Genomic DNA, 11,256 nt, shown 5'->3' on the forward strand with positions numbered 1-11,256 from the left:
ATTTGGATGTTAGAAGCTGACCCTCTACAAAACAATGTCCTCCTAAGGCGCTTTAGCCATACATCTCTGACTGCCTATTGGATACTTTAAACTAATCATTCATTTGCTTATTGCCTTCAGGATCAGGTATTAGTTACTCTATTTGGCTTTTTAAAGTCTTTACAACCTGTCCCTAACATATTTCTGATTTTGCAATACCTCAGAGTTGTATTTCTCTAATCAATGATGATATAGAGTATTTTTTCATATGACTAGAAATGGATTTCATTTCTTCATCTATTCATAGTCTGTTCATATCCTTTGATTATTTACCAATTGGGAAATAGCTTGTATTCTTATAAATTTGAGTCAATTATATATTTTAGAAATGAGGCATTTATCAGAAACACTAAAGCATCTTTGTCTCTAGGTGTTAATTTTGACAGCTGTGTAGATTCTGGGATGTAGTTGAATATGGTATCAAATAGCTAGAAATCATTGAAACCCTAATTACTATGTGAAAATATAAACCATCTTTTATTAGCCATCTTTCTCCATTTCTTTCAAATGTCTATAGTAACAGTCATTGGACTCTTAATTACATATTTTATCCTAAGTTATCTTTAAAAAATTTTGAGGGTGTAGTTGTTATGCAGACTTGTGATATCATTTATGTTGGTGAAACCCTCTCTGACAGATATTGGCAACTAATCTCACTGGGACACCGAGAGATTGAGGGGTTTCTCTTTAATCATACTGCAGTATTTGTCAAAGCTGGAGCTTGAATTTGGGTCCTTTGTCTGCTGTAACGTGCTGTTGGCTCCAGACAGTTGCCATTAACTCTCGTCCAGAGAAGTGACTTCCCTTCCTGCAGAGAGCCCTGTCAAGCCTGGTCTAAAGCAGAGACTGACTTTTTTCCTCCTGAGCTGCCCTCTTTATCCTCCCAGAGAATGGGCATGGGATAATGGAAGGGCTTCTGGGAAGAACCACTTCAACCAATGAGCTTGCTCCTCCCAAGCACACAAGCTCTTCCCCAGGAATTCACAAGTCAAACTACCAGGAAAGGCCGGAACTAGAAAATTGTCAAGTACCGATTTAGCATTTAGTAAGAACCCAATATCTCATTATCTCATTAGCACTTAGTTAGAACCTAACAGTCTGCTGCATCATGATGGCTTTGGAGAAAAGTGACTTTGAAATCAGAGAACATGAGTCCAAAACCCAACCAATTACTTATTACTTCTGCAGCCAAGTCATTTTTCTTCTTCCTATTCTTTGTCTTATCATCTCTAAAATGACAGAATTGCAAAGAGATTTTAAAAAGACAAAAAAATTTATTTGTACAAAAATATTTATAGCAGCTCTTTTTGTGGTGGCTAAGAATTAGGAATCAAGGAAAGGCCCATCAAATGGAGGGCTGAACAAGTTGTGGCAAATGATTGTGATGGAATATTATTGTGCTATAAGAAATGATGAGCAGGATGATTTCAGAAGAAAATGGAAAGACTTATGAACTGGTACAAAGTAAAATGAGAAGAACCCGGAGAACATTATAAGTAATGGCAATATTATACGATAAAGAACTCTGAATGACTTAGTTATTCTTAGTAATACAATGTCCAAGACAATCCCAAAGGATTCATAATGAAGCATGCTACCTCCCTCCAGACAAAGAACTTATATTGACTTAATACAGTTTGAAGCCTACTATTTTTCACTTTCTTTCATTTTTAAAATATGCTTTCTTATACAAATTGACTAATATGGAAATATTTCACATGATTGCACATGTATAAATAAATAAATCAGATTGCTTACTGTGATAGGGAGAGGGAGGCAAGGGATGGGGGAATAGACTTTGGAACTCAAAGCTTTTTGGTAAAAAAATATTTAAAATTGTTTTAACATGTAACTGGACCGAAATGAAATATAAAAATAACAAATGAAATGAAAGGGTTAGATTTAATTGCTTCTGTAGTCCTTGCTTTTCTAGTTCTACAGTGCCATGATTTTTCTGATACAGTTGTACTATATTATCCCCAGTAGGCAATATGTTTCTTGAGGTAAGAGCTACTTAGCTTTACATTTTTTTACCCTCCAAGACCCTGTAGATCCTCATAAACATTTGAGGACTGCTTGTTTCTATTTGTTCTATTATGAAATTAAGGGATTATTTAATATTGTTTTTTCTATGCCCTTTATATGCTGTGTTGAAAAATCAGAGCCAACAGGAAAACATGAGTTAGCGAATATAGTTTATTTGGATGCTAGAAGCTGACCCTCTACAAAACAAAGTCCTCTCAAGGCGCTTTAGTCATACATCTCTGACTGCCTGTTGGATACTTTAAACTAATCATTTGCTTATTGCCTTTAGGATCAAATATTAGTTCCTCTGTTTGTCTTTTTAAAGTCACCTGGCACTAACTTATATTTCTGATTTTGCATCTTTCTATAGTCTTTTTTTTTTTCCCCCTGAGGCTGGGGTTAAGTGACTTGCCCAGGGTCACACAGCTAGGAAGTATTAAGTGTCTGAGATCATATTTGAACACGGGTCCTCATGAATTCAAGGCTGGTGCTCTATCCACTGTGCCACCTAGCTGCCCCTATTTCTATATTCTAAGGTTCATCCAAATAGACCCTGCTGTTTCTCAGATATGACACCCCATCTTACATCCCTTGTGCCTTTGCCCTGACTATCCTCCACATCTGTAATGCATTCTGCCCTTACTCCTAGATCTTAGAATAGCTTGATTGCTGCAAAACTTTGTGACTATGTACTGCATGAAAGGTTTCCTGATTCCCTTTCCTTAGCTACTATTGCTCCACCCCACCAAGCATGTGTTTATTGATATGTGTATGTATAGTCTCCCTCAATAAAATATAAGCTCCTTGAGAACAGATAATGCTTCATTTTTTTCTTTCTATCTCTAGCACCCCACAAGATACCTGATACATAATAATCCTTAATATATATTTAGCCACTTGTTCTAAAACCCGATTTGATTCCAAATTAAAGTAGCTGTTTATTTGACTGAACTCCCAGAGCATTCATTCACTGGATAGATATTTTGGTTACACCTGTCAGTCAATTAGCATTTATTAGGCTCTTATTATATGCTCTACACCTTTGCTAAGCAGTGGACACACAGAGGCAAAAATAACATTCTGCTCTCATCTAAAAAACTCATATTTTTTTAAAAAAATTTTTTATTTTCCCCTCTATTACATGTATGAAGAATTTTTAACATTCATTAAAAATATTGAATTCCAAATTCTCTCATTCTCTGCCTTAGAGAAGGCAAACAATTTGATATAGGTTGTAAGTGTACATTCATGGAAAACATATTTTTACATTTAAAAGCTCTGATTCTAATGGTGTGGATTCCCTGCATATAACTCTGCAATACAATTAGTGGATATAAAAAAGTAAAAGATTCGGGCCCTGCCTGCCAGGATCAAAAATCAAGTTGGCTAATAGGTATATATACTCAGTCTGTGAGGTCCTGGGCCAGACAGTAAGATTTGGAAGAAAAGTAGTTGCCAGATTAAAGATTAGAATAAATGCCCTACGAGGAAGGCAGAGAGAAGTGACTGTCAGAACAAAAAAGTGTTGGGGTTGGGTTTGTCATTGAGGGTGGAAGGAGGAGAAGAAGGAAGGAAGGAAGGAGAGGTAGATGACATCAAGTGGGGCCACAGTGTTAAAAGACTGTAAGCAAAAGGGAACAGAATTTCTCCTGGGACATAAATCTGCCTGAAAACAGACTTGGTACGAGGCTGAGAAGGTGCTCATCCATTTTCCAGGCTACGCAGGGACCTCAAAGTCAATAATTGTTCAAGGACAGGGATGGTAATAAATGATCAGAAAGTGACCTGCTTATAAAGCAGGTGGGACTAGGGGGTGGACTGGATACTGATATACTTTAAAAAATGTGAATTTTGGTCCCCCTGCCTGCTGGGCTGCCACATACACTGGGATCAGATTGCCAGGCTCACTTACATCGAGCTTCCTTGTATGTCAGGTTTCTGAGGCACTTTTGAGGATGAAAAAGCCCAGGATTTCTCTGGCTGGCTGAATGTGTAAATAGATACCTAAATAAATATTTATTAACCACCTATGTATTAAGGGTACAATTAATAAAAAGAAACACTTACAGCATTCAAAGATCTTACGATCTAAAGGGGAAGAGAAGGCACCAAAGGAGACTGAAAAGTGGAGGTGGGATGTGGAGGGTGGATATCACAGAGCATCCAGTCCATGGAATTGAAACCAGGTAGATCAACAGGTGCAAAGTGGAATAAGCCGAAGTTCAGTTTCTGCCTTCTAGAAAGGAAGGCGTTGGGAAGAGTTCGGTACTCCACCCTCCAGACCTCCAATCAAAGGGGGAAGAGACTGAGGGAGGTGATATCAAGCAAGGCTTGAGTTATCACCATTGAGTTTAGAAGTGATGAACGTATCCTCAAAGGGGCATCTCGTTCCATGGAGCTGAAACTGATCAGATGCAAAATGAAGAGAGTCAGAGAGACAGACAGACAGATAGGCAGAGACATAGAGAGACACACAAAGAGAGATATCTCCATGCTCCCAAACATGCACCCATACACACATGTATAAGGTATGCATATACACATGTGCATGAATACCTCTACATGTATGTGAGTGCATATTTGAACATCATATATACAACTATGTATACATATGTGTACACACATCTTTCTAGATGGATGGATGTAGTTTTAAACAAGCGATGAATTTCTTTTTAGAATATTTATTTTTATTCTGAACTTAAACACCAGATAAAATAGGCATTTTTAGATATGTAACAGAGAAAAAGCGCATCGTACCTGAACCTCTGAATATCTATTGTGTACAACTCGCTTTTCTTTTTAAGTACATAATAAATTGAACCTGTCACTTTACAAACTGCTCTGCTTGTCTGTGAGGAACACTGGGTTTCATGTCCATTCTCCTTTAAATGTTCTACATTCCAGGAAGGACAGAAGTAAATTCTAAAAGACGGTTTCCTTCTGATTGACTTAGAAGCAAAGAATGTCAGAATGAAAGGGGACTTAGAGATCATCTACTATGATGGCTAATTTGATCAGTTTGGACATTATACCACTGTGAGATTCCTTGCAATTTTTTTCCCTTTTCTTCACCTACTCAACCTCCACCAAGGCTTGGTTCTTCATTATTCCTTGCCTAGACTATTATAATATTTTCTTAATTAGTCTTCCTGCTTCCAACTTCTTTACTCTCCAATCCATCCTTTGCCCAATTGCCAAACTGATATTCCCAAAGGAAAAATGTGTTCCTATCATTCCCATATTGGGAAAACAAAACTTTAATATGTTCATATTGCTTTTGACATAAAATCCAAAGCAGTTCTCCTACTTGTAATCTTTATTATTTTCTTCCAAAATTATTCATATATATATATACATATATATATAATTATTTTCTTCCAAATTATATATATAAATTATTTTCTTCTAAATTATATAGATAAATTATTTTCTTCCAAATCATATATATATATGTGTGTGTGTGTGTGTGTGTGTGTGTGTGTGTGTGTGTGTGTGTGTGTGTGTATGATTCTAACTTTTGACTCCCTAGAACTTTTCATGTCTGGATTGCACTTGCTCCTCATCTCCTCCTCTTAGAATCTATATAGCCTTCTTCAGAATTTATCCTTTGAAGTTAGTCATCTCCCATGCTGATCCTCAAGATATGAGTCTTCTTCCCCTTCAGCCAAACAACAAACATTTGTGAAGTACTTTATTACGTGCCAACAATGAATACTAAGTGCTTCTGCTAAAGCAAAAAAAAATAAGGAATCTCTTGCTTTAAATTATTTTGTATATATTTTGACTGTGGTATAGTAAATATATAGTCTAGTAATCAGGAAGATATAGGTTCAAGTCTCTTTCATGATGGTGACTGTGTGATCCTAGACAATTCACTTAAGATCCAGCATCAAAGGCAATTCTTTTTTTTTTTAATTTTTAAAATTTTTATAGTTTTTATTTACCAGATATATGCATGGCTAATTTTACAGCATTGTTGCCAAACCTTTTGTTCTAATTTTCCCCTTCCTTCTCCCTCCCCCCCAGATGGCAAGTTGACCAATACATGTTAAATATGTTAAAGTATAAATTAAATACAGTAATTGTCCAACATGTCCAAACAGTTGTTTTGCTGCCCAAAAAGAATCGGACTTTGAAATAGTGTACAACTAGCTCAAAGACAATCCTTTAAGATCATAAATCACAGTTTGGAATCCTGTCCAAAGGGCTATAAAACTGCATACCCTTTTGATTCAGCAGTGCCATCACTGGGTCTGTATCCCAAGGAAATCATAAAGGAAGAAAAAATATTCACCTGTGAAAAATGTTTGTAGCAGCTATTTTTATGATGACATAGAATTGGAAATTATGTAGATGCCCATTAATTGGGGAATGATTGAATAAGTTAACATATATGAAAATAATGGAATATTATTATTCTATAAAAAATGATGTACAAGCTGATTATAGAAAGACCTGGAAAGTTTACACAAACTGACGCTGAACAAACCAGGAGTACGTTGTAACAGCAAGATTATGTGATGATCAACTATGGAAGACTTGGTTCTTCTCAGTAGTTCAGTGATCCAAGGCAATCCCAAGAAACTTTGGACAGAAAATGCCATCTGCAATCAGAGAAAGAACTATGGAGACTGAATGTATATCAACTTGTAGTCTGTTCAGTTCTTTTTTTTTTTCTGTTTTTTTTTTTCTCTCATGGTTTTTCATGGTATGTTCATAAAGCAATATGTATTTAAAAAGAGGGAGAAAAAAAGATGGTAAGTCGCAGGATAGAAAGATCTGGCACTGTTACCAGGAAGTTCACAATCAGAAATTTCTAACTCCATTAATATCACAGGTGAATCTAGAATATCACCAAGTATGAGAAGTTTGTATTTATTACCTGAATTCATGTTACATTTCTTTTTTTAAAAGCAGAGACTCTTTCCTTTTGTCCTTTATAAGTTCAGTGCCTAGCACAGTGCTTCATAGAAAGTAACTGTTTTTTTTTCCCAACCTTTAACTTTTTTTTTTTTTTTTTTCTTGAGAGGCATTTCAGTATCTGAGGCTGGATTTGAATCCAGGTCCTCCTGACTCCATGCTAGTGCTCTATCCACTGTGCCATCTAGCTGACCTCTTTCCCCCCCTCCCCAAGATTTGCTAATAAGATTCTGATACTTTTATTTATCCCTATTTAATAGCACTTGCTTCCTTCACTTCAGGGGGCAAAGACTGTTCTCCATTATTATGATTATTGTATTCCCCAAACCTAGCCCAATGCATTGCATGTAAAATACGCTAAAACAACATTTTTTGTTTTGGGGAAACTAAAGCTTAGGAAAGTTAAGGCATTTGTGAGAGAAAAATATTGGATTTTAAATCAGGTCTGATGTCTCCAAGACCAAGACTTTGTACAACTTTTTTATATTTCCTGGAGAATTTGTTTCTTGAAAGATTTTGCATGAAAATAGCATAAACCTTCATGTAGCAGAAAGAAATACACCCACAAATTTATATATGAAAGCAGAAAGGGATGCACTCTGTTTTTGAGATTTAGGATGGACATATGCAGTAGTTCCCAAACTGTCCAAGAAATCATGAAGTCTATGATTGTTGATTTCAAACTGTACAGACCAATTTTCATGACCCAAAGCCTTTAGTCTACTCATTATGTTTTATTCTATCCAATAGAAGTTAAATTACATTTTCCCTTCTTTTTTACCTGATGTTTTACAAATGGAAAATCCCCCGAGGCCTTAGGATAGTCACATAATACAGTGAAAAAAAAGTCAGATCTATATTCAAATCCCAATTTTATCATTTGTTATCTTGGTGATGTTGGAAAAGTCACTTTACTCATTTCCATCTCAGTTTCTTCATTTATAAAAGGGGGAAGGGGATGATGGCATGTTAGAATTGGAAATGATTTGTAGATACAACCAAGTCCAACTCATTCTTCAAACATATATTTCCTCTCCAATATCCCCAACAAGTAATCATTCTACCTTCACTGGAAGAGGACTTTAAAGGGATTCTGTTCTGTTTCTGAGCAATTATAATTGTAGGAAGATTTCTTGGACTGAGCTACAATATGCCTCTCAGTAATTTATACATGTTCTCCCTACTTCTGCTCTCTTGTGCTTTTCTTTGCCTATTCTAAATCCTTGAACTAAGCTTCTGTCGGTTTTGGTCCCCTACACTGACACACAGATACTGCTACATTTTAGAGATTAAGAAAGAAGAAAATAGTAAGGATTCATGGAACAGAGCACTGAAAGCAACTTAAATCCAATGTCATCCTTTTGATGATAAAGTCATGGAGACTGAAAGAGGTTAAATAGTTCACCTGGAGTCACTCAAATGAGAAGAAGAAGAGCTGTCACCTCAACCTCTGGCCAACGCATCAGCCAATAGATGATATAAAATAAAAATGTTAAATTACTTGCCATGATGACCCATGGGAGGACAGCATCTGATCATGTGTGAAGCAGACCTTTAGGAAACAGTGTCTAGTAGTATATAAGCTTCTTGAAGGTAGAAATGAGCTCACTTTTGTCTTTTCCTCTCCAGTTTCTGGTATACTGCCCAATACACAGTAGATGCTTAATAAATGCTCATTTGCTTAAGTCAGATTGCTAGAAGAGGTAACCCAGAGCATCAGGCTGACCTTCTAGTACCCTTTATTTGACTTATTGTGTCTTAATCATTTGGCTATTCCTAGATTCACGAGAAACAAGATTATATTTCATTTTATTGCCTGACTTTGGAGTGATTATAGTTCTCATTAAATGTCTCTCTTTTTTATACTCAACAGCTTCCAGATAAGAAGGCATCTTGGACAAATCTCAAGGCAAGAGAAAGTGGATCTCCTCATCCAAGATGTCATCCCCTTGGCCATGAAGCTGAGCAGGATTGATTATTCTCTCCAAAAAATGCAGCCCCTTCTTTGATGTAACTCTTTGTTACCCATGGGCCTGTGGTTAGATATATGTTTCCATCAGAATGACTGACAGGCCCTTTTTCTCTATGATGGCTCCACTGATACCCATTTTTCCCCCCTGGCTTTGCTATTTAGACAGGCAGCTGTCCCTGGTCCTGACTGGAAATAAAGCATTTGTTAAAATGTCCATGATGTGGTGGTTCTGTTAGAAAGCTTTTCTCCCTGTGCTACTTATTACTGTCCAAAAGGAAACTAAAGATATCAATCTCTTGAAGCTATTGTACTCTGAAAAAGCAGAGCTTTGTTATAGGCTAGATAAGATAAACCTGGAGAGAAGAGCTCGGGTTTAGCCAGATGAGATATAGGGACAGGAAATGCATAACCTTTCTTAAGATCTTATATTCCTCTCCTGCTTCTAATGGGGTGATTCAGAACTCTGGGATCTGAAGAAGACACTATCACACAATAAACTTGGGGAGATAAATGAATGCAGAGTGACTGGGGGCAACGAGAAGGAAGGAAAGTGCCCTTACCTTCACCTTACCTCACAGATGACTCTCACAGCCTTTGATTCCCAAGCACTTACTATGCTTGCACTGTAGATGAAATGGTTAATGGCAGACTTCCTTAAGAGGAAAGAGTGACTATAGAGTCAGAGGACCCAACTTCAGATCCCCCTCTGACACTTATTCCCTTTGCTGACTGACTGACTAACTTTTGGAAAGTTTCTTAACCTTTTCTTTAAAATGAAAGGGCTGGACTAAATAGTCTCTGAGGCTCTAAGTCTATGACCCTTGATTTCTTTCTCCAGTGTATTCAAAGGGACCAGAGAAAGGGGCAGGAGAAAGATAAAAGGTATAAATAGCATTATCATAATGAAATTGGAAATGTACCCTGCCTTAAAAAAGAATTCTTTCTCAAATAACTCTCTCTAACCACTACACCCCATACTGGTTTTACAGCCTTGTGAGATAATTTATTCAATGTAGAAGAAATAGCGTTCAATAGAACTCTGTACTTGGAAGTCAGGAGACCTTAGGAAGCAGACACAAACTTGTATATATAATCATGAATAATTATACAAAGTCATAGAATATTTGTTGGTGCCCATGTCTGTAACATATGCATAATAAACTGGATATTGTCAACTTCGGAGGATATATATAGATATAGATATAGATATGGATATGTGTATACATAAACACATGTATTTGTGCATAAACACGTACATGCATGTACCTATGTGTATATATGCATGTTTGCATATACACTCCCTTTTCCCCTTTCCATAAAATGTAAATTCTTAGAGGACTGTGGCTAGTTTATTATTGTCCTTGTATTCACTAGGTGACCTAGTGAATTGAATAACAGATCTAGAGTCAACAAGACCAGAAGGGACGCTGACACTAGAGGTATGACTTTGGGCAAATCATTTAATCCCTTTTGCCTCAATTTGCTCATCTGTAAAATGAGCTGGAGAAGGAAATGGCAACCTCAGTATCTTAAAAAACAAAACAAAAAAACACAAAACCCAAGTGAGATTATAACTTAGATAATTCTGAAAAACGACTATATAATTGTATTTCAAGAGCCCAGTATGATTTTCTGCACACAAATTCCTTGATTAATGTTTAATTGAATAAAAGATCATTAGATTTAAGGCCACAATAACAAGGCTTGAGATCCTGCTTTTCCATTTGCTAGCTGTGTTGACACTAAGTACAGAATTTCCAGGCTACAGTTAAAAGGCATCTTCTAGGTTATTTGGCTCAATCTAACTTTATAAATGAAGAGAACAAGTTTCAGAGAGACTAAAGAACCTCCAAAGTTTGAGTGGCAGGGCTAAGATTTGCACCAGGGCTTGGGAGTTGAATTAGGGTACTCAGACCCCCAAACTAAAATTTACTTATCTTTCTAAATTTCAGTTTTCTCCTCCATATCAAAGTAAGTGGTTAGTCAGTTCCAACTCTAATATTTTGTGAAATCCAATTAACGACCACAACAATATTAAAGCCCTTTCTCCTGATGAAAATTTCTTACTGGCTCCCTAAATCTTGCCCTTTAACACAGAAAAGATCCAGTTTGTTATTCTCTGGGTTTAAAGATAAGCTTTCCTAGAAGGAATAAGGGGACTGCTTTAGTTCTCTAAGAATATGCTGTTGTGATTCTATTTTTTTGTATACTGATTCTCCTATTGGTGACTTAAGAAGTCAGGCTTTCCTGTGACATTAAAGCAAATTTCCACAATTAATAAGTTGCCTGCTTTATATATT

At 36.4% G+C, this 11,256-nt stretch overlaps 1 protein-coding gene across 11 annotated transcripts in view; it reads left to right on the top strand.

Moving 5' to 3' along the window:
- FHIT (fragile histidine triad diadenosine triphosphatase) overlaps nucleotides 1-9,170 on the top strand; it is a 1,538,293-nt gene extending 1,529,123 nt beyond the window's left edge. For all 11 annotated transcript variants that reach the window (XM_074284234.1, XM_074284231.1, XM_074284238.1 and 8 more), the window contains one exon: nucleotides 8,858-9,170. The gene's annotated coding sequence lies outside the window, so the exon portion shown is untranslated. The remainder of the gene's footprint in view (nucleotides 1-8,857) is intronic.
- The last annotated feature ends 2,086 nt before the right edge of the window (nucleotides 9,171-11,256 follow it).

This window comes from Sminthopsis crassicaudata, chromosome 1 (genome assembly GCF_048593235.1).
Source record: "Sminthopsis crassicaudata isolate SCR6 chromosome 1, ASM4859323v1, whole genome shotgun sequence".
In the NCBI taxonomy this organism is placed as follows: domain Eukaryota; kingdom Metazoa; phylum Chordata; class Mammalia; order Dasyuromorphia; family Dasyuridae; genus Sminthopsis; species Sminthopsis crassicaudata.